Source organism: Scylla paramamosain, chromosome 16, assembly GCF_035594125.1.
Source record: "Scylla paramamosain isolate STU-SP2022 chromosome 16, ASM3559412v1, whole genome shotgun sequence".
Classification (NCBI taxonomy): domain Eukaryota; kingdom Metazoa; phylum Arthropoda; class Malacostraca; order Decapoda; family Portunidae; genus Scylla; species Scylla paramamosain.
This window is the reverse complement of record NC_087166.1, coordinates 1,065,001-1,090,557: the sequence shown is the minus strand read 5'-3', so window position 1 is coordinate 1,090,557 and position 25,557 is coordinate 1,065,001. Positions and strand designations below refer to the sequence as shown.

Below are 25,557 nucleotides of genomic sequence, written 5' to 3'. Positions count from 1 at the left end.
ATGAGAATTATAAGTTCTCTTGTTAGGCTGTCTGGAGTTCGTCGTATCAGCATTTTGTGACCGATAACTGGATTTATTGCCATCTCATGAGTGCCAAGAATATCAATAGAACACGTAGATCAAGCTTAAGTTGAAAATAAATGCGGATAAGAGTAAAAAGAAAAAAAAAATTATAATCGAGGTGAATCAAGGTATCCCGTTGCTGCGGGATGCCTGCCTCTGCGCGCGCATCCTAGTCAGCAGATCGTCATGGCCGCTACTCTCCCACCCACACGGTAAGGAAAGAGACAGTATTTTACCAACCCAGCCATTCTATTTTCATATGTTTCAGCCTTTATCCTTCCTTGTTTGTACAGCTCTAGTGGAAGATATTGGTGTTTTCAAGTGTGTTTAATCATAGAGTAGCAACGGTTCAGCATCATCAGTGGGAGAACATCCTTTAAGAATACTGACCGAGAGTGACCGAGTGATTACCATTATGCAAGTCGAGTTTTTGATAGCCTTTTTTTCGGTAAATGTTTGCTTTCTTACCCGTCTCAAGCTGGGAGACGAAGATATTTTTTTTTCTGGTAGATTTCGGTGCGTTTTGAACTAATCTGCTAACCGTTTACATCAGAAATAAGCCGGCTCTCTCTCTCTCTCTCTCTCTCTCTCTCTCTCTCTCTCTCTCTCTCTCTCTCTCTCCAAATTCTGCAGAAGGCACGCACGGCTCTGTTTCCTATCGTTTTCAGCTCCTATCTCCTATAATCTTCGTGAACTGGTAAGAAAGCGGGGTTTTCGGGTGGGGAAAGCTAAAAAAGTCAAATACCGCCTTTACCACCAAAAAATATATAGGGAGCTGCCTACTATTGCTACTGGTCTAGTAATGGCCGCCATGTTCTTATCCTGCTCTTGCTGCTAGCATCCTAACCTAAATCCTAACTAAATCTAACTAAACCTAGCCTAGCCTGACTAAACCTATCCTAACTAAGCCTAACCTAACTAAACCAGTAAATATGAAATGCAGTACTGCAGCTCTGTATTTATTTTTGGTGGTTAGCGGCGTTATAAATAAATTTGCGAGGCATATATATGGGGTTGAAAATGCTCGGAATAAAAGGCTCTATCAGATGAGAGAGGTAAGAATTGCCGCTGTTCCACGTGCAAGAAAGTAAAATAATACCAAGCCAAGATATCAAACCCTGAGTGAGATTTTGTACATTTTTTCCAATTTTTCTTTAGTTAAATGGATTTGTGGTGTTTTTAGGTATGTTTTATACGTTAGGTCTTCGATAAAGCGCATCTAGTTATTTTTCAAGATTCGGTTGTTTAAATTTTGATATTTTGTAACAATTTGGTCGTCATTTCGTGGTTACATCGCGTTCTCCTTTCCAGACTATCATGTGTCACTGGAGGTGCTAGTTCCGATAAAGAACAATAAAAAATAATAATAAAAATGAAATAAAAATAAATAAATAAATAAATAAATAAATGAAATAAAAAGTAATTATAGGATAAAATAGAACGTAGACTAATTTTCCGTAGTCTGTTGATTATTATTATTATTATTATTATTATTATTATTATTATTATTATTATTATTATTATTATTTTATTTATTTATTTTTTTTTTTACTCATAAAACATGATTTCACGCTGCGTGGTGAAAGAAAAATAATGTACTGTACGTAGCCTAATTTCACGTATCCTATTGAAAAATATTTACTGTAAGCCTGATTTCACGTAGCGCGCTTTGATTTAGTGTTACACTCAAATCCTGTTGAGTGTTGACATATCACTGCCAGCTGAGGAGCAATGCTTGTTATATCCATTGCCCTGTACGTCTGTTATTAAATTATTGCGTGGGATGTTTAAGCTGCTGTTTGTCATGCTACAGTTTGTCCATTATGAAACCAAGACTTTTTATTGATGTTGTTATTTATGAGGCTATTGTTTCAAATATTATCCATGTATCATTTTGCTATTGTGAATGTTACGTACATGAAAGGCGTAATTCGAATGACAGAATCAGAGCATCATTGTAAAACCTGAATGTGTCGCGGCCAGGCAAGTGGTGGCGGCGGGTGTGGGTGACAGTGTATTGTTGCTGTTAGGAGTGGGTTGGGCACCATTACAGTTGTTATTTTGGTAGTGTGTGCATGTAGTGTTTGTTTTCCGTGCAGCACCGTGGTGGCTGAGTCTGCAACACCACGCTGGAAACAAAAGGATGCACTCTTGCTGCTCTTTGCGCCCTGGAAAATTCTTTAGTCTGTCCGGTGGTATATTCCTGTATGTCGTTTTCTTTTTCTTTTACGTTTTTATTTATTTATTTTTTTCTTAGTAAGTGAATTACATAGTTCGCTCATCGATATCGAGTCAATCATTTAATCAAGGTAAGTCTGGTATTTTGCTATTTTCATACGTGTAGTTTTTCTTTTACTTTTTGTATCTTTTTGTATTGAGTTACATTGTTTACACATCGGCCCTGAGTGAAGCATTTTGGCACAATCTGATATTCTGGTGGACGGTCAGTCAGCACCACTCTACATATTGACATGGGGAGACTGATGGAATTTTTATGACAACAATGCGTAGTCACGGCTGGTCAGTGGATGGCGTGTGGCGCTGAAAAGACGTGCCTCCGCTGCCGGAACACCCCACACCGCTCCATTATTATTTCAGGTTTATAATAAAGTAGAAATATGTAAATGTATAGAGGGGCGCTACATATGTATATAGGACAGGTAGTGGTAGTGATGGTGGTAGTTTTGGAATGTTTCTGGCACGAATTTCCCGCTGAATATGACTCGTTGAAAAACTATAGGCTATTATATCACGGGGAAATGCACGTAGGGTACATACATACTATATAGGCTTTTTGTATTTGTGATATTTTTTCCGCCCTTCTCATCATTGCCTCGCTGTGACCCTCTTTCCCCCCCCTCTTCCCTCCCTTCACTGCCTCCCTCCCTTCCCTCCCTTCGCAGTCTTTAAATTTCTTTCATTCTCTGCCTCCGTATCCCTCCATTCACTTTCTCCTTCCTTTTCCCCACTCCCTTCACTGCCCTTAAGCGTTCTTCCACCCTTCACACCCCCCTCGCTTGCCTCCCGCAACGCCAACACTCCCTCCATTGCCACGCCACGCGACTCCCCACCGCCATGTCCCAGTCACACTCCCAAGCGTCACTAGTCACAGGCAGCGTGCGGGAAAGCGATAAAATCACAGAAGTGGGCTGGCACCGTTTAAGAGTGCTGCTTGCTCCCATTTTTCAGGAGAGTATTGTTCTCCTCGCCCTGTCACCAGCTATGAATTGTTGCCGCGCTTCTAGACCTCTCGCGGTTCTGTATTTTGTGTGGTTCTTTCACTCATCAGGCTTCACTGTTCGAATTTCTTTAGTCCACGTCTTGCTGCTTCATTTATATATATATATTTTTTTCTTTTCTTTTCGTTTGTTTTGTTTTCTTTCTCGATCTTTTGCCGTTCTGTGTTTTGTGTACTTGTTTTCACTGATCAGGCTTCACTCTGAATTGTTTGGGTTTTACGTCTTGCTGTTGTATTCCTCATTACATTTGCATTGTATCTTACTTATTTAATTATTTTCGTTCTTTGATTTCTGGGTTTCTTTCTGTTGTGTATTTCAAGGCCAAGGGTCAAGGAGACAGCTGAGCGTCGTGGCCAAGCGCTCCTCACCTTTACTGTCAAGAGCGGCACACAGACCAGAGTTCAGGTCAGCTTGTCTCACCACCGTGTCGCGCGTTTTTTCCTTCCTGGTGGATGCCGTGTAGTGGAATGCGTGGAGGTGGTGTGCTGTGTGGAGAGGAGGTGTCTTGTTTTGCCAGTTTGAATGTGGTTTTATTACCTTTTTTTACAAGTGTGCTTTTTATTGGTTTGTTATTATTGTTATTTGTCATTTAGTTATTTATTTATTTGTTTATTTGACTTATCTTCCACGTGTATGCTTTTGTTTATTTTATTTATTTTTTTATTTTATCTTTTTGCTTGTTTTTATTTGTTTGCGTTCTATTTATTTACCAGTCTATATTTTACTTCTATCAGGATGTCAAGGAAGCATCTTAGTCTCGTATGTGTATATTTCAGAAGTCTATTTCCTCCTTTAATCACACTACCTCAATTTTCCGTGTGTTTATTTTCAAGGTCTATATTTTACTTCTATCAGGGTGTCAAGGAAGTAATTTCATTGTGCTTGATGAATGGAGGGGCTGGTGGAGCCGCTCTCTGGTGCACTACAGCAGCACTAATAACACACGCCCTCCTGTGATGCAGTAGTGGCTGCTCCATTACGCACTCCAGCTGACACATCGCTCATCCTGCTGATTGTGTTGTGAGGATGAACCCGCGTGTTGACGGAGCCGCGCTGCACTGCACTATTGTTCAGCTGATGGGCCGTGATGGGGGTGGTGACGGTGATGGGGTACTGAAGGGAGTGTTTGGGTGATGGGAGGTCTGGTAATGGTATTGTTGGTGGTGGTGGTTAGGGGGGGTAATTGGGTGATGAGACCCCCTTGTGGTGATGGTGTTGGTAGTGGTGGACGGAAGGTCTGGGTGATGGTGACGGTGGTGATGAAGGGCTGGGGAGGGTAGCTTGGTGATGACAGTGGTGGCGGTGAAGGGAGTGTTTGGGTGATGGGGCAGCTTGGTGATGGTTACGGGAGTGTTTGGGTGATGGTTAATGTGGTGATAGTGATGGGATCAGCTTGATGAACTGGGAGTGGCAGTGTTGACGGGAGTATTTGGGTGATGGGGCGGTGTTGTGATGGTCATAGTGGTGAGGCAGCCTTGTTATGGTGATGAGAAGGGATATTTTGCAGTGTTTGGGTGATGAAGCAGCGTTGTGATGATGGTGATGGGGCAGTTTTGTGATGGTGATGGGCTGCTTGTTAGTGTGAGAGGGAATGTGTTGGCGTAGTGTCATGTTTTCAGGCTCTTCTCCTGCAGCTATTTCTAGTTCCGTAATACCTGGACTCGTGTCGACGCCGCTAATGCTGGTGGCGGGGGTGAAGGAAGATCAACCGGCGGAGCGGCCTGAGGAGCTTAACCAGCGGGTGTTTGCTCTCCTTCCTGCTGTTCTTACTAAAACATCATTTCCATTCCTTCGTACATTGCAGTCGTCTTTCGCCAGTTTCCCGAGTGTGAGTGGTTGGCGCCCTGCACGAGTCTTCTCTGCTTAATTCCTTCCTTTGCCCACGTGTGATATCGTAAGAGGACACTGCAGGGAAAATAAAATTCCTAGATAATATTAATTTTTCTCTTTATGAAGCATGTTTCATCTTCACGAATATGAGTAATTGCAAAAATTATTGACTATCAAAGACTGATCACGTGTTACATTAGTAGGTATTATGTTATGTGCTCTCATCATTATACCTGCCTGCCACAAGGAACATCAGGCAAGTTCTCAAGGGTGTTTTTCCCCACTGATGTGCAAAATGCTTGTCAGACTACCATTAGAAGGATACAAACACCCTTGAAGGTACAGAATGCTTGTCAGACTACCATTAGAAGGATACAAATCCCCTTGAAGGCACAGAATGCTTGTCAGATTACCATTAAAAGGATACAAACCCCCTTGAAGGCACACAATGCTTGTCAGACTACTATTTGAAACACCCTTGAAGGTACAGAATGCTTGTCAGACTACCATTAAAAGGATACACACAACTTTGAAGGTACAGAATGCTTGTCAGACTACCATTAGAAGGTTACTGACACCCTTGACAATCTCGAAAAATTCCCTTATAGCCTGTTGAAATTAATCGAGTAAGAGCGACGAATTGTTTAAGAATATCCGGCTTATTATCGTATTCAGAAACACTATGCTATTACCACGAGCATTTCCCAAGGCCATGTAGATGATTAGCCTGGTTCTCAAGAGCGTTTCTCCTGTTAATAATGAAGAAATCTTGTTAATCTGTCACTAGAGCCATAAATTCATTCTAAAGACCCCATGGCACCTCAAGTAGAAGACCTTTTGCAACTAGTGGAGGTGCGGCGCAGAAGTGATTCAGAACACGGTCCTTACTCGTACAGATCAGAACTCCACTATTCCTGCTAGTCACGTTTTCCCTGAGGGCTTCAAGTTACGGGGCGTCAGGTGTGCTTTCCATTACTGCCGGCGTTCCTCAGGGCTCACATTCAATATGCACGTGCTTGTGGTATTTAACTTCCTTGGAAAAGTGTCCAGGAACCAAGGCCGGCGAGGGAAACACAAGGGAACAGGGCAGGAAAAGTTTTTAGGCTACAGAATTGTGGATGCGATATTTCAGGCGTTTAATTCCCAGAAGAAAAGAGGAAAATTTATCCCTAATTTCGTTGAGTGGCTGTTGGGAGAAGCAGATTGTGTTGTGATGCACGGCTCTCTCTTCCTCTTTCTCCTTCCTCCTCCTCCTCCTCCTCCTCCTCCTCCTCCTCCTCTCCTGAAGGGTAAACTGTAGAAAACGTAGAAGCGTTCTGGCCAGTAGCGGCTAAACTCAGCTTATAGAAAATGCTGATATGGTTCATTGTATTTGTCAGTACACTAATTAGCACTATAAAGGCACTTGTTCCATTCCACAGTAGGTGTTCAGTGGTTGAATTCTGGCGCAGTGTACAGTTTTGGTCGCTTTGTTATAAAAAGTATATTGAAAACTTTAAAAAATGCTACTTCTCCTCCTCCTCCTCATTTTTTTTTTTTTCTGCAATATGATATTTCCTTTTTTCCGGCCAGTTTCGGCTTCAGGGATGGGTAGATGGGGAGGAGCCTTCTTCTCTACTATCCTGTCCGTCTCTCACACTAATAGTTATCGTTGAATAATCACCCAAGTAGCCTAGTTTGGACTTCCTTGGTATTCCTTTGTATTCCTCTTCCTTCTCACTAGCCTTGTTTGTTTTCTCTCTCTCTCTCTCTCTCTCTCTCTCTCTCTCTCTCTCTCTCTCTCTCTCTCTCTCTCTCTCTCTCTCTCTCTCTCACCAGTCATCATCTTGTTTCGTGTATTTTCTGTTATTCGTTTGTATTTTTCCTTGTCTTTCCTCACCCACCCTCCTTAAGTACTTTTTTCCTACGTGGTTGTAATATTTTTCCTCTCCTCCTTCCCTCATTCCTCTTCCCTCCCTCCTTTCTTTTCATGGTCCCTTATTCCCCCCGTTTATTGGTCGTTTATCTCCTCCCTCCTTCGCTGGTGTTAGTTTCTGTGCTTATTTTTCTTTTTTTCCTTTTTTTTTTTTTCCTTCCCACTCTATATATATCGTTTCCCCTTCCTGCTGGTTCATTGCTCTCTCTCTCTCTCTCTCTCTCTCTCTCTCTCTCTCTCTCTCTCTCTCTCTCTCTCTCTCTCTCTCTCTCTCTCTCTCTCTCTCTCTCTCTCTCTCTCTCTCTCTCTCTCTCTCTCCAGATTATTCGCGTTTTCTCTCATTTTCCGTTTTCTCTTGTGTTGAGGCAAGGAAGGAGAGAAGAGAAGAAAGAAGAAGAGGAGGAGGAGGAGATAGGTAGGAAGGATGGAGAAAGGATGGATTTGGGTTAGGAGTGGAGAGAAAGTAAGGAAGGGAAGGATAATGAAGAAAATGGTGGGATAAAGGAATAGGGAAGGAAGGAAAGGATGTAGAGAGTAAAAAGAGAGGGAGGAGGAGAAAGAATGAAGGAAGAGGAATGTGGTGGAGAAAGGGGAAGAGGAGGAGGAGGAGGATGGGAGGGAGTGAAGGAGAGAAGTGCAGGAGGGCGTGAAGGGAAAGGAGGTGAAGGATTAAAGGAGGGAGGGAAGGATAATCTAGGGAGGGCCCGCCACTTAGTCATGTGGTGTGTAGTTGCTGTATACTTTTAAATTGACTATTATTTCCTCTTATTTTTCCCTGTTTCCATTTTCATCGCAGTTCCTTGCTCTCTTCATTCAGTATTCCCAGATTTATGCGTTCCTTCTCTCATCGTTCATTTATCTACCTGTCTCTCGCTCCTCTTCGGTTCTTTCTCCTCTTTTTCTTCCTTCCTTCCTTCCTTCTTTCCTTCCATGTCCCTCGTCCTGCTCCTAATCTCATTCCTCGTTCTTCCTCCTTCACCTTCTCGTGCCCTGATGTTTTCCATGATGTTCCTCTGATGTTCGCCTCTCCTAACCACTTTTCCCCTTTCCTGCCTCCTCCTCCTCCTCCTCTTCCTGCCCATCAGCGGGAGCAACAGTTTCCGGGACTTTGAGCGGGTCCTTCGTGCAGAAGTTCGGCCGCTCCCAGGATTGTGACAACTGATTCGGAAACTCTTCAAAAGGTTCGCCAGACGCCCAGGGCAGCGAGAGGCGCAATTATGACTCTTGCGTTAAGGGCGGAGAGGGCTCGTCGCGCGGGGGCCATTTGCGGGAGTGTTTCCGCGAGGGATGCATCATGATTGTTATTGGTGTGGAGTTGGGGCAAGGAGGAGGAGGAGGAGGAGGAGGTAGCAAGGTGGGTGTCAGGAAGTTACGGGCATTTTGTTTTGGAAGATGAGTGGCCAGGAGCTTGCTGGTGGCTGGCTGCGGGTGTGCCAGGCAAGCGGGCAGCACTTGCAAGGCCAGTAGTTATATTAGCGCAAGACAAACACAGCTGCTGCTTGAAGGGAGGCGTGTGTGTACCAGGGCGCCGTGAGAGCCTGGCGTCCTGTGCTTACTTATTCATTTATTTGGGTGTTTTGCTTGTAAAGGAGGCTGGCTTAGAAAAAGAGTAAGAAGATAAGGAATAAGAAAAAAAGAAAAAGAAGAAGGCTGGGTTATAATCCGTATTTGTACGAGGTTTGTAGCCTGGTGTAGCAACTTTTTTTTTGCAGTTTGGTAGCTTGTCTTATGTAACTGATTGTCTTCGTGTAAACTGACAAAGGACTATTAATATTGCGACAAAAAGCAGTCTTGGCATTAAGTCATTAGCTTCTGGCGGAAAACAACCATTCACTCTGCACATTTAGCGTGTCAGTAAGTTGCCACCTTCAGTTCAGAGGGGAAACCGCCTTCCATGCATCATCACTAGAGGGAAACATTTCTGATAGTAGTAGTGGTAGTATTACCGCGCCCAGGCACCCTCCTTACCCCCGCCCCTTCACGCACTATGCATCCTGTAGTGGCGTCGACTTTACCTGGGTGGTGGCGTGTGGGCATCTCCGGTGGTGTCCAGGGCGAAGTTCCCGCCTAAGCTGTGGCCTGTTCACACAAACTTGACGCATAAGCTCCCTTCCTCGCCAGCCTCTCCTGCCCCGCCATTGGTTGACTTGCTGGGATAAGCCGTGTGAGGGGGAAGTAACTGAACTGCTGCTTACAACTTGTTAATAGCACGAACTTAGACATGAACTCGCTGCGGTTATTGATTGACTGATTGATTTGTTTGTTTATCCGTCTAATTATGTATTTGTTGATTTACTTCTTCACATTACTTCAGGGGGCTGTTAATCCAATTTTTCTATGCGTTTCTGTGTATTTCTGTGTTTTAGTTTAGTTTAATCTGTTTTTTACGTATGAGGGAGGCCGAAAAAATGGAGGAATGCCCATAAACTGCCGCTCTCTCACCTAAAAAATAAGTAAAAAATAAAACAAATAAATAGGAAAGATAAATAAAATAAATAAATATATATACCAAATAGATAGACTGGTTTAGTTCCTCCTGTTAATCTATTAATTTCATACTATTGACCTTTTCTTCCCTTCCGGAGAGAGAGAGAGAGAGAGAGAGAGAGAGAGAGAGAGAGAGAGAGAGAGAGAGAGAGAGACTTACCGTCGAAAGGAAGCAAGAATGAAAAAAAATAAAAAAAAGTTTGGCCACTTGCCTCTTCCTGTTCAGTCATCCTGGCGACTCACATGGCGGAGTGGCAAGCAATTCTCCCGGGAACGCAGCACAGAACACGAACCTCTCGCTTTTTCCGGGTTCAGGTGAAGTGGCGATGTTGAGACCACACCGAAGTATAGCATTAGCATGTACCCTTTGATTACTAGTGACAAATAACACCTGGCTATCTAACACTGTACAGGAAGGCTAAGCAGACATAAAGCTACAGGGATTTACAGGTTTAAAGTTCTTATTTCTTTCCTTTCTTTTGTTTTTTTTTATATGTGGGAGGTATTCTGATCAAGGACAATAATAAAAAAAAGGAAATAAAGGCCTACTGAAACCACCGGGTGGAGCAAAAAGTAATAGGTTCCAGCTTGAAAAAAAGTAATTAATAAAAGAGATAGGAAGGAATTGGTTCTCAAATATAGAAGGTGAATGGAATAGAATCAGTAATTGGGTTTTTAGTGCTGAGTCATTAGGGAGCTTTAAAAGAAGGCTAGACAGATTTATGGATGGGGATGATAACAGGAAATGGGGACTGCCGCGGATAGGCCTGGTGGATTCTTGCAGCTTCCATTATTTTCTGCTATTTTATTCTCATGTGCCAGTGCCAAAGAGTGCTGTCAAAAGGATTATCCAGTATTTAAGGAGGCTGGTGTTTTGACTATCACTGCAAAACCTCTTCCTTTTTTATGTCCCTCGTTCTTGTGTATGTTTAAAAAGACTGGATACATTGCCACCAGTGCTCTGAATTGTCGCATTTTGCAGTGAAAGGGTTAAATTACAGTAATATGCCCTGAGAATCAATAAAACTGCAAGCCTTTCTATCGGGTGAGGCTGAAAATAACACCTGGTTTAGAAATATCCGTTGTATTAATCCTTCTCTTAGTGACATAACATTCTCTCTTACTGCTGTACAATGATATGCTGTCTCAATAATATGCCCCGGAAATCAATAGAACTGCAAGCCTTTCTGTCAGTTGAGGATGAAAAATAACACCTGGTCTAGAAATATCAGCTGTATTAATCTTTCTCTTAATGACAGAACATTCTCTCTTACTTCTGTACAACGATATGCTGTCCTGATAATATTCCCCGGAAATTAATAGAACTGCAAGCCCTTCTGTCAGTTGAGGGTGAAAATAACACCTGGTTTAGAAGTATCCAATGTATTAATCTTTCTTAGTGACATAACATCATTTCATATTGCTACACGTTATGTTTGGGTTAGATTAATGGGCGGGGAATGAACAGGAGTGCACCCCCCGCTTTGTTAGTTAAGTTGGCTCATGTTTCAGGTAGATTAATGAGCCTAAAATGGGTTGGAGGACCATTATTTGGGCTCCATACCCCCATGACTCCCCTGGGCTCATAAATCTGTCTTAAACAACTACCTACTACAGTACTTAACCCAACATACCTATCACAGCCTACCCCCCTAATTGAGAGCCTTGTCTTCTCCCTATCCTCTGCCCTTCACCGCCCCTGATTGAAAGCCTCTGCTCACAAGTACTCCTCGATGGGTTGTTAATCTACTTGAACACCCCTCCCTGCCTGTCTGAAGGGAGGGCTTTACACTCATCAACTCCCATGGGCCAAGTTACGTCACCAGAACAAACTGCGTGGAGGAATTTTAAGCCGGTTTCACACTATCGTTCTCTCTCTCTCTCTCTCTCTCTCTCTCTCTCTCTCTCTCTCTCTCTCTCTCTCTCTCTCTCTCTCTCTCTCTCATGACAAAATCGTACCGTCAAGAAACCAGGCAGTGTTGTAGAGCTTACCCCGCCGCGTGCACTGCTACGGACAATATTGCTTTCTTATCTTATCATGACTATTTTGAAGAGAGAGAGAGAGAGAGAGAGAGAGAGAGAGAGAGAGAGAGAGAGAGAGAGAGAGAGAGAGAGAGAGAGAGAGAGCACTGATCTTATATTGAGTACCACCTGTTTATGGGACGATACGTAATTGCTCCATTGAAGAGAACAGACAGTAAAGTGATAGAATGGAACGCTACAAATTCTTACAACTCTATTTAGGTTCAGCTTGTTTAAATATTCAGCAGATGGCGCCGTTCCTTATTGAGTAGAATCTGTTCGTGGGTAGTACGTTATGTAGAAGCTCCGGTAAGGGAAGTAGCGTAGCAGAGTGGTGGTTGGATGAGATGTGACTGGACTTCTCTCTCCCACTTCAGGTTCAAATCATGGCCAAATTTTCAGTAGATGACGCTGTTGGCATTTGTTCGTCGCGCGTGCGGTACATAACAGCTGCAGTGAAGGGAATGGCCAGTAGAGTGGTCGTAGGGGTAAAACGTGACTCGACTTTTCCCTCCATCAAGTTCAGTTCGCGGTTAAAATTTTTCACTCAAACTCAACCTGATCTCGTTGTCTTTCTTGGTGTAGGAGATGCGACTTGGTGGAAAATTGTGACGTGGCTGCTTATTTTTTATTGATTTATTTTCGGTGTGTCTAGAAATCCTGTGTTAGAAATATACGATAAAAATGACTTAGGTTGAAATGTGCCGTGTTGGGGATGCGTAGTGTATTGAATGGAGATGTAGCGTGCCTCTGTATGCAGTAAGACGTGGTAGTGGTGGAAGTGTATGACTGTAAGATTCTGTTGCTAATACGTAACTCAAGGCCTGATGAGGAAAGATAGCCTTAAGGACACTCGGTGAAATATTGGAGTAAGAACAGGTACAAAATCAATATTGAAGAGGAAAGGGACACACACACACACACACACACACACACACACACACACACACACACACACACACACACACACACACACACACACACACACACACACACACACACACACACACACACACACACACACACACACACACACACACACACACACACACACACACACACACACACACGTACGTACAAATATTCCTCCTACAAGACTTCCTCCTCCATAATTCCCCTGAAAGATAAGTTAAAGTTTAGTTAAGTTAGATTAGGTTAGGTTAGGTTAGGTTAGTATAAGTTAGGTTAGGCCTTGGAAAAATTATTTTTGAGGGTATTTTTATAAATTATTCACACACACACACACACACACACACTGAAGGAGGCAGCGTTACTTTTTGAGTTAACAGCACGTGATTGGGGCCTGTGAGTGTGTCCCCGCCAAGCTGACGCCGCCAGGATTATCCCCAATCAGGGCGGGATTAGTCTTCACTCCGCTAGGGATTACTTTTCAGTCAGCCCGAGAGTCCCTCCCTCGGATTTCAAAAGCCCGGCGCTAGGCTCTTCACATTACGAGGCTGGCGGTGCTGCTGGGTTAGGTTAGCTTAGTTTGGGAGCGTTAGGTTAGTGTGTGAGTGTTAGGTTAGGGTGTGTTAGTGTTTAGGTGTTTGGTTAAGTTAGGTTAGCTTAGTGTGGGGAGTAAGTTGTTAGATTAGGTTAGTGTGTGTTAGTATTAGGGTGTGGGGGGCGTTGGATCAGGGTGAGTGTTGGGTTAGGTTAGGTATTTGGACCAGAGAGAGAGAGAGAGAGAGAGAGAGAGAGAGAGAGAGAGAGAGAGAGAGAGAGAGAGAGAGAGCGTAGTAATGCATTGTCTACAGAGTGACATCAGAGAGAAGAATAACAAATATTTAAATAAATAATAATTTTCTTATACTGGACTATCCGTATGAGAAAGATGCTGATTACCACGTGTACCACTGTATGTTAGTTCCTGCACACTTACACTCAACGTAATATCTAAATTGCTTTCCCTTATAATTGCGCTCATTGTCTATGATGCATTTTGTACATTCGTCTATGTTGCTTTCTGTATTCTTACGGTCTTTATAATGTCTTGTCTACCTTGGTTTCTCTACATTTACTAAGCTCGGTGTAATGTCAAACTCCCTTCCTCTCTTTGACCTACCTGTCTGATCACAACACACCCCATCAAGACCCACAGAGGCGTCCACGAGGGAGAATGCCTGTAGAGTAGTGTGAGTGTGTCATCGGGCTGCTTGTCCCGGGGGAAATGTTCACGGGTGGAAATATCTAAAGGGGAATATGTCCGATGGGGAATCTGTCGGGGAGGGAATATTGTCAGGGAGGGAAAGGTTCATAGAGGGAAAAATTGTAGAGGAAAATATACCCTGTGCGGAATCTGTTTAGAGGGAAAAAATCAGGGAGTGAAATGTCCAGAGGGCAGGAAAAAAACAGGGCGGTTTCAAGATCTATAATTTTAGTTACAGTTTTGTCTCAACTCTTTAGGGACTGGCACTTCGATGGGTCCTTTTTCCTCCTTTTTGTAGCCCTTGGCCGGAGCCCCTGATACATGAAAAAGGGGAGGAAAATATCAGGTAAAAATGCCCTTGAGAGAAAAAAAAAATATATATATAAAGGAAAATGTATATAGAAGAGGAGGAAAACAATGGGAAACATCCAGGCGGGGAAATGTCCTACACTTTCCCGCTGCTGCCTTGAAAACGACGGTTGTGTTGCGGGCGTGGCGAGCAGGTATTTATTTTGGTGAATAAAATTAATCACCCATTTGATAGTGGCGTGTTTGCTTTTCATTTGGTAATTTATTGAATTGAGGCCCAGGATATCAAAGCCATGAAAGGGAAAAACTGAACTACCAGAGTAATATAATTTATTCAAAGGCTAAGCTGTCGTATCGCCTTTGAATAGTGAAATACTCGTATATATTCCGGCTGTGTTACGTTTTCATCACGTCTTTTTTTCATTTTGAGTATACATGAAGTCCTGCTCGAGATTTGACACATTTTTCGCTCAGGGAATACAACGTTTCTCTCTGTAAATATGTATTTCTTATGTATTACTTTTTCACGCAGGTTGTGACACGTGGGGACTTGAAATCATCACGACTAGCAGCTTGATACTTGCACAGGTTTCATTTGGACGTCTGCGGCTGAAGGGACGAATAAACGAGCACATTTCTTTAATAGACCACCACCACCACCACCACCACCACCACCACCACCACCTCCAATGGACAGATACCTCTTTTTTTTTATTTATTTATTTATTTATTTATTTTCTTTTATGTAAGAGCGGCCAAGCTGTCTCAGTCTATTCCATGCCATCCCAGCAAGACTTGTTATATCATCTTGTCGACCCTGTTTGTCTTTTTGAAGTGGATTTTAAACTTTATATTTACGTGTTTGCATTTTTTTTTCTTGTTATCGTCCACTGGAACAAATGTCTGTTGTTGTGTTCATATCAGAGCATTGGAAGTGTCTCAGAAGTCTCAGAAATGCCCTTAAGTTGAGTATAGGACATTTTCCGTCTCAAGCTCTGTCCCCCTGACGGACATTTACCCCCTGACTTTCCTTTTTTCCCCTTTTCCTAAGACAGTTTCCCCTCTTGGACCTGTTACCATTTTCTCCCGCTTCAGTGTATCATTAATTAACGTAACTTCATTTAACTTAAGCTACTAACAGCATTAGTTCTTGTGAGTGTTTAATTATAGTAAAATTTGTATTGAATATGTCTAAAGGGAAGGATGTCTAGAGAGGAATATGCCAGGGGAAAAATCTGAGGGATGTGTCAGTTGGGAGCGAATTAGTGTGTGTGTGTGTGTGTGTGTGTGTGGGTGGGTGGCCTCTGTGACTCCCTGATACCGTGTTAGGTAATAGCGTGAAGCTTAGCAAGAAGTGGCAGCAGTTATAGTGGTGGTGGTAGTGTTCGTGGTGGTGTGGTGGTGGTGGTGGTGGTTCGTGTTGCCACAAAAACGGTGGCAGAAGGCTCACATATAAAGGCTCAGGCAGGGTTTGGGCCATTACGCGCTGCCATAAAGGCGTGACCTGCCGGCGTGCGTGTGGCGGTGGCGCTGGTGGTGGTGGTGGTGGTGGTGGCTGTGCTCCTGTGGCTGCGAGACTCCCCGCCCGCTCCGACCTTTCTTTAGTGGTTGAATTACGAAAATTGTTAGATTGCGCCCAAAATATCCTACATTAACACGCTTTTCTATTCCTGCCTCTGAGTCTCAAGATTAAAAAGATTAAATGAATGTTTTGAGTCTTTGTCTGTGTGTAAATTACTGATTATCACCAAAGACCGAAAGGATTAATAAATTTTGAATGAACAACCATTAAAACAAAATAATTAAAAACGTGCAGAACATTTCACCTCACAACATAGTCCAGGTTCAGTGTGAAAGAATGAAATTTTCTTAGTATAAATCCAAATATTTACTTTACGTACAAGAACACTGAAAATTATTTATTACCAGCAACTAGTACAGGATTAGTGATCTGAAATAATAAGTAACACGTAAATAGTAATGAAAATGTAGATGTGGGTGAGGAAACAGGAGAAAAGAAAGTGTCAAAGTGTCTGGTATATTTATCAGCACAGTCTTGAAAACTACAACCTTCAAAAGCACCAACGGGAACAACACCAGACAACTTCCCGGTAATGTCTGCCTGACCGCTCAGCCGGCCGCGCGTACATGACCTCTCACGACCCCGCCATTGGCTAACACCGAACCAATGAGAGTTTTCGAGGAGCCTTTGAGACACTTGGAGCACCCTCGTACTGGCACACTGCCGACACACCGCAGACTACCAAACCTCAGAATTAAATACTTGGTTAGAATGAGGCACACGTAACAATATATATACATACATACACACATACATGCATAGGTACATACATACATACATACATACATTCACTATACCCATGTGTATTGAGCGTTGCAAAAATAGAAATATCAATACATACAGAGACAGACAAATAGACAGACAGAGAGACACTAGCAGCGGTGTGTTCTCTCCTCTCACAGGCATCTGCACCCTTGGGAATTTTGCTTCTATTTTATTTTACCTGCAAACGCCGCACCGGAATCCCACCATTTCTCACAAAGGGTTGATCCTTGAGCAATGGAAAATCACCTGTAAGCTCGGGCGCCGGTAAATCACCTTATTTGAACGCTAATTGCATTTTATTACAGCTCATTCGGTTAAACATAGCCAGTTTGTTGTTGTTCCGTCTGGTGCCGACTAAGACTGTTCCCGAATACCACTGAACACACACACACACACACACACACACACACACACACACACACACACACATGTACACAGACAGCGCTAATTTGATTGTTATCTAAAAGGGAAAGGAGTCACGTAACACACACGATCACAACTCGTGGTGAACTAAAAGCGCTGTGTGTGTGTGTGTGTGTGTGTGTGTGTGTGTGTGTGTGTGTGTGTGTGTGTGTGTGTGTGTGTGTGTGTGTGTGTGTGTTGCGTGGTAATCTTGTTTAGTCTACGCATTTTCGTGGTTTTATAGTTGTGTGTACGTACGCAGCGAAGTTGGCAGTTATCTTTTTTATGAGTTTGAGTACTGGGAGAGAGAGAGAGAGAGAGAGAGAGAGAGAGAGAGAGAGAGAGAGAGAGAGAGAGAGAGAGAGAGAGAGAGAGAGAGAGAGAGAGAGAGAGAGAGAGAGAGAGAGAGAGAGAGAGAATGTTTGTTTTTTCCAATAAATCGTACAAGTTAGAGCCTTAATGGTAAACTCATACTATCAGTTACGATGAATGTAAATACCAGCTAGTTTTTTTTTATTCTATATTTTTTTTTTATCTTGCCTAGACGAGCTGGTGTACAAAATTCGAGATTCTTTGAGGAAGTTACCGCGCTGAAGTTTTATTGATTTATTTATTAATGTATCTATTTATTTATGTATTATTACAGTGGTGAGGCGGCGCTTGGTGGAGGCTAATATTAATTTTGAAATGTGGTGCAAAAGACTGGTGGTAAAACTGATGCATTTGCTGAACTGGTGTGGCTTTGCTTCTCTCCAGCCCGAACACTTAACCCAGTATTGCGGTGTTGCTTTATCCCTCGTGATAGTGGGAAGCACGAGGGGGGTAGTGCTTCGTATGTTACTCTGTGTCATTTTGTTATTTGGAGAGAAAATGAACTGCCTCTTTTAAGTTGATTTGGAATTGTATAGATATGCCAGCAGTGCGTACGCGGCGTGTGTGTTTGTGTGTTGTGAATCGTTTTACAAACACGTCATATAAAGTACTTGTGTTTCTCAGTATTAGCGACACAATGACTTGAATGTTTCACAAAAGAAGAGAAATTAAAAGACACGTCAAGTTAACAAGTGATGACGAATTACTACTACTACTACTACTACTACTACTACTACTACTACTACTACTACTACTACTACTACTACTACTACTACTACTACTACTACTATAGTCATTCTAGGGTTCCTTAGGACGCAGTGTTACCTTTGTGTTGAGGGAGAGCAAGGCCAAGGCTCCTCACTCGGACCCCGCCTCACGTGCACGGTAGCCCGCCAGCAACGCCTGCACTTGGGCGAAGCACTCCAGCACGCGCTTCTTGATGATGGTGATGAGCTGTCAGAGAAGAAGAAGAAGAAGAAGAAGAAGAAAGATCAGAAGTAAAAAGTAATGGAGGAACATGGAAACAGATGGATGAAGTGGATGAGGAGGAGGAGGAGGAGGAGGACGAGGCGGAGCAGAGAAAAGAGGAAGAAAAGAAGAGATGGCGGTAGAAATGCGAAATAATTATAAGGTTGTACAAGAAGGTAGTGTTGGTAGTAGAGAAAGTCGAGGAGGAGGAGGAGGAGGAGGAGGAGGAGGAGTTAAGGAAAGAAAGAAAATAAAAAAGAAAAACCTGAAAGAAAGGAATGGACGTAGAAGTGAAAAAAAATCTAGAAAAGACGAGAAGTAAGCAACGGTGGTAGTGGAAGGCAAGGAGGAGGGAGAGGAGGAGGAGGAGGAGGAGGAGGAGGTTGAGTATGAAAAGAAAGGAAAGAAGAAAAAGAAAAGAAGGCAGTAGAAATGGAGAAGGACAAGTAAACACGAGAAAGAAGAGGAGGAGGAGGAGGAGGAGGAGGAGTAGGAGGTAGCGTTACTGGAGGAGAAAAACGAGGAAGAGGAGGAGGAGGAGGAGGAGGAGGAGGAGGAGGTGGACTTAATAGATTCATTAGCTTAGCGTGTTGCCTTGGCGTGGATCCTTGCGTTCGCCTTCCCTTCCTGGCGGCGTGCATGCGTGGCTGGCTGGGGAGAGAGAGAGAGAGAGAGAGAGAGAGAGAGAGAGAGAGAGAGAGAGAGAGAGAGAGAGAGAGAGTGGCTGTGGCTGGCGGGAGTGTTTTGTTTCCTACCGCTTTTGAGCACCACAGGGACCTCCTCCTCCTCCTCCTCCTCCTCCTCCTCCTCCTCCTCCTCCTCCTCCTCCTCCTCCTTGTATGAATGTTCTCTTTTGTTTTTCTTTTCTTCTTACTGTTACTCTTCTTTTACCTGTGTCTTTTCCTCCTCTTCCTCCTCCTCGTCCTCTTGTTGTTGTTGTTGTTGTTGTTGTTGTTGTTCAGTTTCCTTCCTCCTCCTCCTCCTCCTCCTCCTCCTCCTCCTCCTCCTCCTCCTCCTCCTCCTCCTCCTCCTCCTCCTCCTCCTCCTCCTCCTCCTCCTCCCCCTCCTCCTAACGTACTGTCCCATGCCTCTTGCTTTGGATTAGATAGTGCAGCTTATCACAAACAGCCTCGTCTGCCTCGTAACGGCCTTCAGATCTGTTTGTTTCCCTTCCCTTTGTGTTCTGTTTTCCCTTCTCATGTTGCTTTTCTTCCTTGTTGTCGTTCTATTCCTTTTCTGTTCTCCTCCAACTACTCCAATTCCAGCTTAGGGTTCTCTTCCTCCTCCTCCTCCTACTCCTCCTGCACCTTACGGAATGCACAGACGCTCATGGAGAATGTAGTGTAATACTTTTCCTTAATGTCTCGTATTCCCCTCTACGGGAGTCATAGAGTGTAAATATTTCCTCCTGAGCGGCCACGCATGCATGAGGGAGACGTGGGTTGCTGGTGGGGGGGGGGGTAGTCTGTGCTAGCCTTACCTAATTTAACATGGTCCATTCTTGTACTATCCTAACCTAACCTAACCTATCCTATCCTATCCTATCCTATCCTATCCTATCTTAACCTAACCTAACCTATCCTGTCTTAACCTAACCTAACCTAATCTAACCTAACCTATCCTATCCTAACCTAACTTAACCTATTCTAGCCTAACGTAACCTAACCTAACGTAACCTAAGCTAACCTAACTTAACCTAACCTAACCTATCCTATCCTATCCTATCCTATCCTATCCTGTCCTGTCCTGTCCTGTCCTATCCTAACCCTAACCTAACCCTAACCTAACCTAACCCAACCCAACCTAACCTAACCTAACCTAACCCAACCCAACCCAACCCTAACCTAACCTAACCTAACCTAACCTAACCCAACCCAACCCAACCTAACCTAACCTAACCTAACCCAACCCAACCCAACCTAACCTAACCCAACCCAACCCAACCTAACCTAACCTAACCTAACCTAACCCAACCTAACCTAACCCAACCCAACCTAACCTAACCTAACCTAACCCAACCCAACCCAACCTAACCTAACCTAACCCAACCCAACAAACTCAAAGTGAACCTAACCTAACCTAACCTAACTCTGTCCATCCTCTCCTCACTCCCCGCTGGCGTGTATTTACGGGTCAGTTGGCGCCTCGGATGCCGGATGGGAGGTAATTTACTGCAGCACGGAGCGAGGCAGCTAAATGATCCGTACGGGCGGCCTCGGCAGCGTCTCCGTCAGGGGTGTTTTTTATAGCAAGTTTGTGGGGGCCGAGAAAGATTAATGAGGTGCAGGGATGCGGAGGGGCCGGGTGGAGGGGGTGGATGGGAGTATGGGGACAGTTGAGGGTGGTAGAGGGGTTGTATAGGGGTAGGGAACTGACTTTACCTATTATACAAAGGTAAGAAACTAATGAACAGTGTCCAGCTGTAATTGATAATTCAAAACCACTGGAACATTTGGTGGCAGCGGTGGGATAACTGTAGTGGGACGGGCAGTAGGGGACAGTTGGTGTGCCATAGGGGCTGGATGTAGTGAACTGGTCAGGGGTATAGGGGAGGGTAGAGGAGTACAGTTGAGGGTTGATAGGGGGTGTAGGGAGGGTTAAGAGTATGGTAGTGGAAGGGATGGCGACTACTGGGGGTGAGGGGAAGGATGAAATGGTATGGTTAGGGATATGGTAGGGGTAAAGGGTAAGGGGGTGGTAGGGGTTGGGTAAAGGAGGGGTAAGGTAGTGGGGGGGATGCTGGGGGGCTCAGGGGGAGTAATCTAGTCCATCGTATATTTTCCTGATTTTTATCTTAATTTTTTTCGTTAAGTTCTGTTTCTACGGGAAGTTGTAAATTTGGGTTCCATTTTTTTATATTTTTATTTATTTTTTTTTTCAGGGGTGGAGCGTGGATGAGCTGTTTGGTAGGCTTGTTGTTGTTGTTGTTGTTGTTGTTGTTGTTGTTGTTGTGGTGGTGGTGCGTAGTGATTTAGTACTGCTTCTAAGGCTGCTGCTCTTGTTGTTGTTGTTGTTGATGATGATGATTGATGATGACGATGATGCTGACACTATCATTACTTATACTTATTACTTATTACTTATACTTATTACTTATTACTATTATTACCTCTATTATTAGTATTGCACTTATCATCTATTACTTTCCTTCCTCCTCCTCACTACTACTACTACTACTACTACTACTACTACTACTACTACTACTACTACTACTACTACTACTACTACTACAGCCGCCATTACTTCTGTTACTACTACGTACTATGAACACTATCACCACCACAACCACCACTTACACCATGAGTAACAACATCGACAACAACAATAACAACAACAACAGCAATGATGATACGAGTAACCAACACAAATCAAAACCAGCAACAACAACAACAACAACAACAACAATACCACCAACAATACCACCACCACCACCACCACCACCAACAACAACAACAACCAAAAAAACCTCTAATGATAGCTAAGCATCAACACATTACACGACATTGGGTCTCTCCTTTCCCCTGATGGCGCGGGGCTCGCTTGTGACGCACTAATGAGCCCCTAATCACCCGGCGAGGGCATGCCAATTACTACTTTATGGCTGTCACATTAAAGACCAGATTACTTCAATTACTCATGGGAGAATAACGGCCTCTTTCCTTCCTGATAGCGAGATTGAGTGCTGTTGTTTCCGCTATAAATTTTTCATCTCCCTCTCTGTTTCCTGTCTCTGTCTCTCTCAAGTTCTCCAGGGTTTCTCGCTCCTCGCTCACTCACAGCTCGCTTCTCCCTCTAATCGAGCATCGGGACACGTTGGTTCACGCCGCGGTGTTTAGTTTACTGAGCTTGAAAACTTGCGTGGTAAAAACAAACCCGCGCTACGTTACTGTAATGGATATTGAAAGGGTGATGGAATGATAGGAAATTTTATAGCGGGACTCGGGGACATAACGACGTGGAAGGTTACGAGGGAGAGAGTTAGTGGGCAAGGAGGAGTGTGAGGAAGTGAGAGGGTGAGGGGAAGAGGAAGATGCGTGGGAGGGAATGGTGAGAGTTTAACGAGATTGGAAATAGCGAGAAGGGAAGAAGATGGGGAGGATAGAGAAGTGTTTGCTGGTGTGTTTTCGTATTGTGTCTTTCACAGGGGACCTAACCATGTAATGTTTGTTGTTGTTGTTTTTTATTGTTTATTTATTTATCTATTTTATCAGTTAAGGGTCGTGGAGTTTTGTAGTTAGGGAAATCAACGTATTAATTTTAGGGAAAGTGGAGAAAGCAAGGGATGTTTTCTAATGGTTTTAAGGGTCGTGGAGTTTTGTAGTTAGGGAAATCAACGTATTAATTTTAGGGAAAGTGGAGAAAGCAAGGGATGTTTTCTAAGGGTTCATGTGTTTTATTTCTCTACAGTTTCATTGGGTCAGGGGACAGTTCTCTGGTGCCCTTGATGTTGCATTAGGGGCACAGAGGCTCTTCTTTGGAGATAATGGCCTGTTTTGTTTTGTTTTCTTTCTTTTTTAACTTCCATTTATTTACTTATTCATTTTCTCGGGGAGGGAAGAGCAGAAAAGAAATCAGAAGCTAGAATTAACCTGAAAATTACCTAAACATTATCCCAGTAACTTTTCAATGTGCACTTCTCATTTCTCCTTTACATCCAGCCATCAATACTCTAACTATACCAAGATAATAATAATACCGGGATGGAGAAGACTAGAGTATGATGGGTGCAGTGAGGAATACCACGTGTCTAATGAGAAGGGCGATGGAGAAAAGAATGGTAACTGCTGTTTAGAGGAAGTGAAGGGGGAAACGCAGGACACATGCATGAAGAGGAAACAAGAGTAAGACGAGAGGAAGGAGGCAGCCAAGGAGGGAAGATAGAAAAAAAGGCACAAAGGAGAGGGGAGGCTTGGAAGGTATTAGCCCGTAACGTGAAGAAAGCAAAAGGAGGGTGAAGGGACGCGGCGAGGAGACAAAAGGAGCACAAAGGAAAACAAAGGAAGAACGAGCCGTGTTAGGTAAGAAGCGCCAAGGAACACGGAGAGGAAAAGAAACACAGCGGAACTTAAAGGAAGAACAGATAATGGAAAAAAAGAAAAGGAACAAAAGAACACAAAGGAAGAAAAATCCAAAGAAACGGAAGGGAACAACAAACGATAAAATAAAAATGACTGAAGAAATATAAATAAATACAAAAAGAAGAATAAACAGTAGACTTAATTCCCCTTACGAGGCAGTTTAGGTTAAATTATCTTCAGAACTTTGACCAGACTGCTATTACTGCTCTGGTCGTCTTCCTTAATATTCACAGCACTGCAGGGAACTACTTACATGGACACACAGGAAAGGGTAAAGATAATAACTGGTTGATTTTGTCATGTCTAGTCTACAAAACCATTTAGGAGACTAGTACAGAAATAAATAGCGAAGTTGTTGGTAATTAGGAAGAAAATGTTCAGCAATAAAAGGGTTTAACTGGAGAAGTAACATATACTCGTATAGAATAGTAAAGGCAGAGGAAGAGGAGGAGGAGGAGGAGTGTAAGGGAGGGAAAACCTAAGAAAGCGAGGGGGGCGGAGGATATAAGTCAGTGCCTGGATGGTGTTATTGATGCATTCCTCGCAGCAGCAGCAGCAGCAGCAGCAGCAGGGAGGCAGCAGCAGCAGGGAGGCAGCTTGGGATGCTTTCAAAACAGAAGGTTCACGTGTGTTCCTCGAGTCAGAATTGCTTGATATTGAAATTGCCTCGGAAGACTTGTTTGTTGATTTGTTTGCGTCACGTCCGATAAAGACTGAGAGAGAGAGAGAGAGAGAGAGAGAGAGAGAGAGAGAGAGAGAGGAGAGAGAGAGAGAGAGAGAGAGAGAGAGAGAGACGAATGCACAAGCAGACAAACATAAAAAAGAACAGTAGCTTAGAATGTAGAAGGGAAATATTAGGGGAAAAAAAAAAACTTGAAATTATGAATATTTTATCATTAGCAAGGAAAAAAATGGACACACGAATGTTTTATAATATACGTAAAATCAATTAAACAAAATACTAACACAGTAAGGCTGAGAAGACTGTAGGTAAAAGGGTGAAGCAGGTAAAGGCAGGGAGCGAGATGGCCATCCATGCCGGATCAAAAAGAAGCACGTGGGGGGGAGATGGAGAGGCTGGACTGAAAGGAAGACGTGGGAAGAGGTAGAGGGACGAGACCAGAAGAAAGAGATGGGAGGAGGTGTGCAGACGAGACTCACACGCCAAAAAAAAAAAAAAAGAAAAAGAAAAAGAAAAAGAAAGGAGGCGAAAAACGAGATGAATAAACGAAAAAAAAAAAGAAAAAAATAGAGCAGGGACATAAAAAGAAAGGCATAGCATAGACGAGATAGTTAAAATGATATTAGGATCACTAGAATAAATAAGAACAGTTGCTAGTTGACAGAAGTGAAGGAGGACCCGTCAGTTTAGTCGCACCCTCAGTTAAGAGTGTGCATGGCAGGCCTTGCAGTGGAACAGGAGTGGCCTTGTAGTCGGTCGTTCTAGCAGTAAGAGGGAAGGTATAGTCGGGGTCACGGGACGGAAGGCTGTATCCACCCATCAGTTAACAGTGCTGGAAACATTGCATATAAGCTCGTTACTATTAATAATACATGGAGGCTTGAAGCATCATTCATTATTTACTGTAAAACTCGAAATCGACTTTATTCAGCAGTACACGCCATTGCTGCTGTATTAGTTATTGATAGTGATGAGTATTCCTGAAGTTTACCAAATGCGCGGCTCGGACACACTGGTCAGGCAGGGGGTGGCGTGCCAGACAACACCACATTCATAAACACCTCCACACCGCACCTCCAGTAGCTTCAGAATGATCCAATTAAAGTTACACAGGTATTTAAGAGTGTTTTCACGGTTTTGATGGCGGATTAACAAGATCTACATTACTAACTAGAGAAACACTCCTGGGAACGCGGTTAATCGTCTTGTGGCCCTTGAAGATAGGCGTGGTGAGAAGCAAAGTGTTTTCTCTGTCTCTGTGACAATGCAACCCTTAGACACCGTGACCGCGACTGTAGTTGGCTCTGTGGCAAGTGGTGGACTCGTGTTCGAAGTTACGTGGGGTTCGATCCTAGCTCATGATAGTTTGTGGATAGGAGAGACCTTGCAGCGCTTCATTCGTAACGGGTTTATAGATGGGGGATGATAGGTGAAAATAGGTAGATATATTTCATACAGGGACTGCCACGTGTAAGCCTGGTCGCTTCTTGCAGCTTCCCTTATTTCTTATGTTCTTATATTCTTATGTAGCGTTAACCGGAGCCTTATGGTGTCGCAACGTATAAAAATGTCGTTTCCTTCCCTTTCCTTACCTCATATTGTCTTCCACGGTTATCATTCCATCAACTTTTCCTTCTCTAATATTTCCAAACCTATCCATCCATCCATATTCTCTCTCCCTCCCTCCCTCCTC

The 25,557-nt window shown here is 43.5% G+C and overlaps 1 protein-coding gene across 1 annotated transcript in view; it reads left to right on the top strand.

The window, feature by feature from the left end:
- Positions 1 to 246: 246 nt before the first annotated feature.
- The window catches only part of LOC135107875 (cuticlin-4-like), a 337,646-nt gene continuing 312,335 nt past the window's right edge, over positions 247 to 25,557 (top strand). The window contains exon 1 of the mRNA XM_064018221.1: positions 247 to 275. The gene's annotated coding sequence lies outside the window, so the exon portion shown is untranslated. The remainder of the gene's footprint in view (positions 276 to 25,557) is intronic.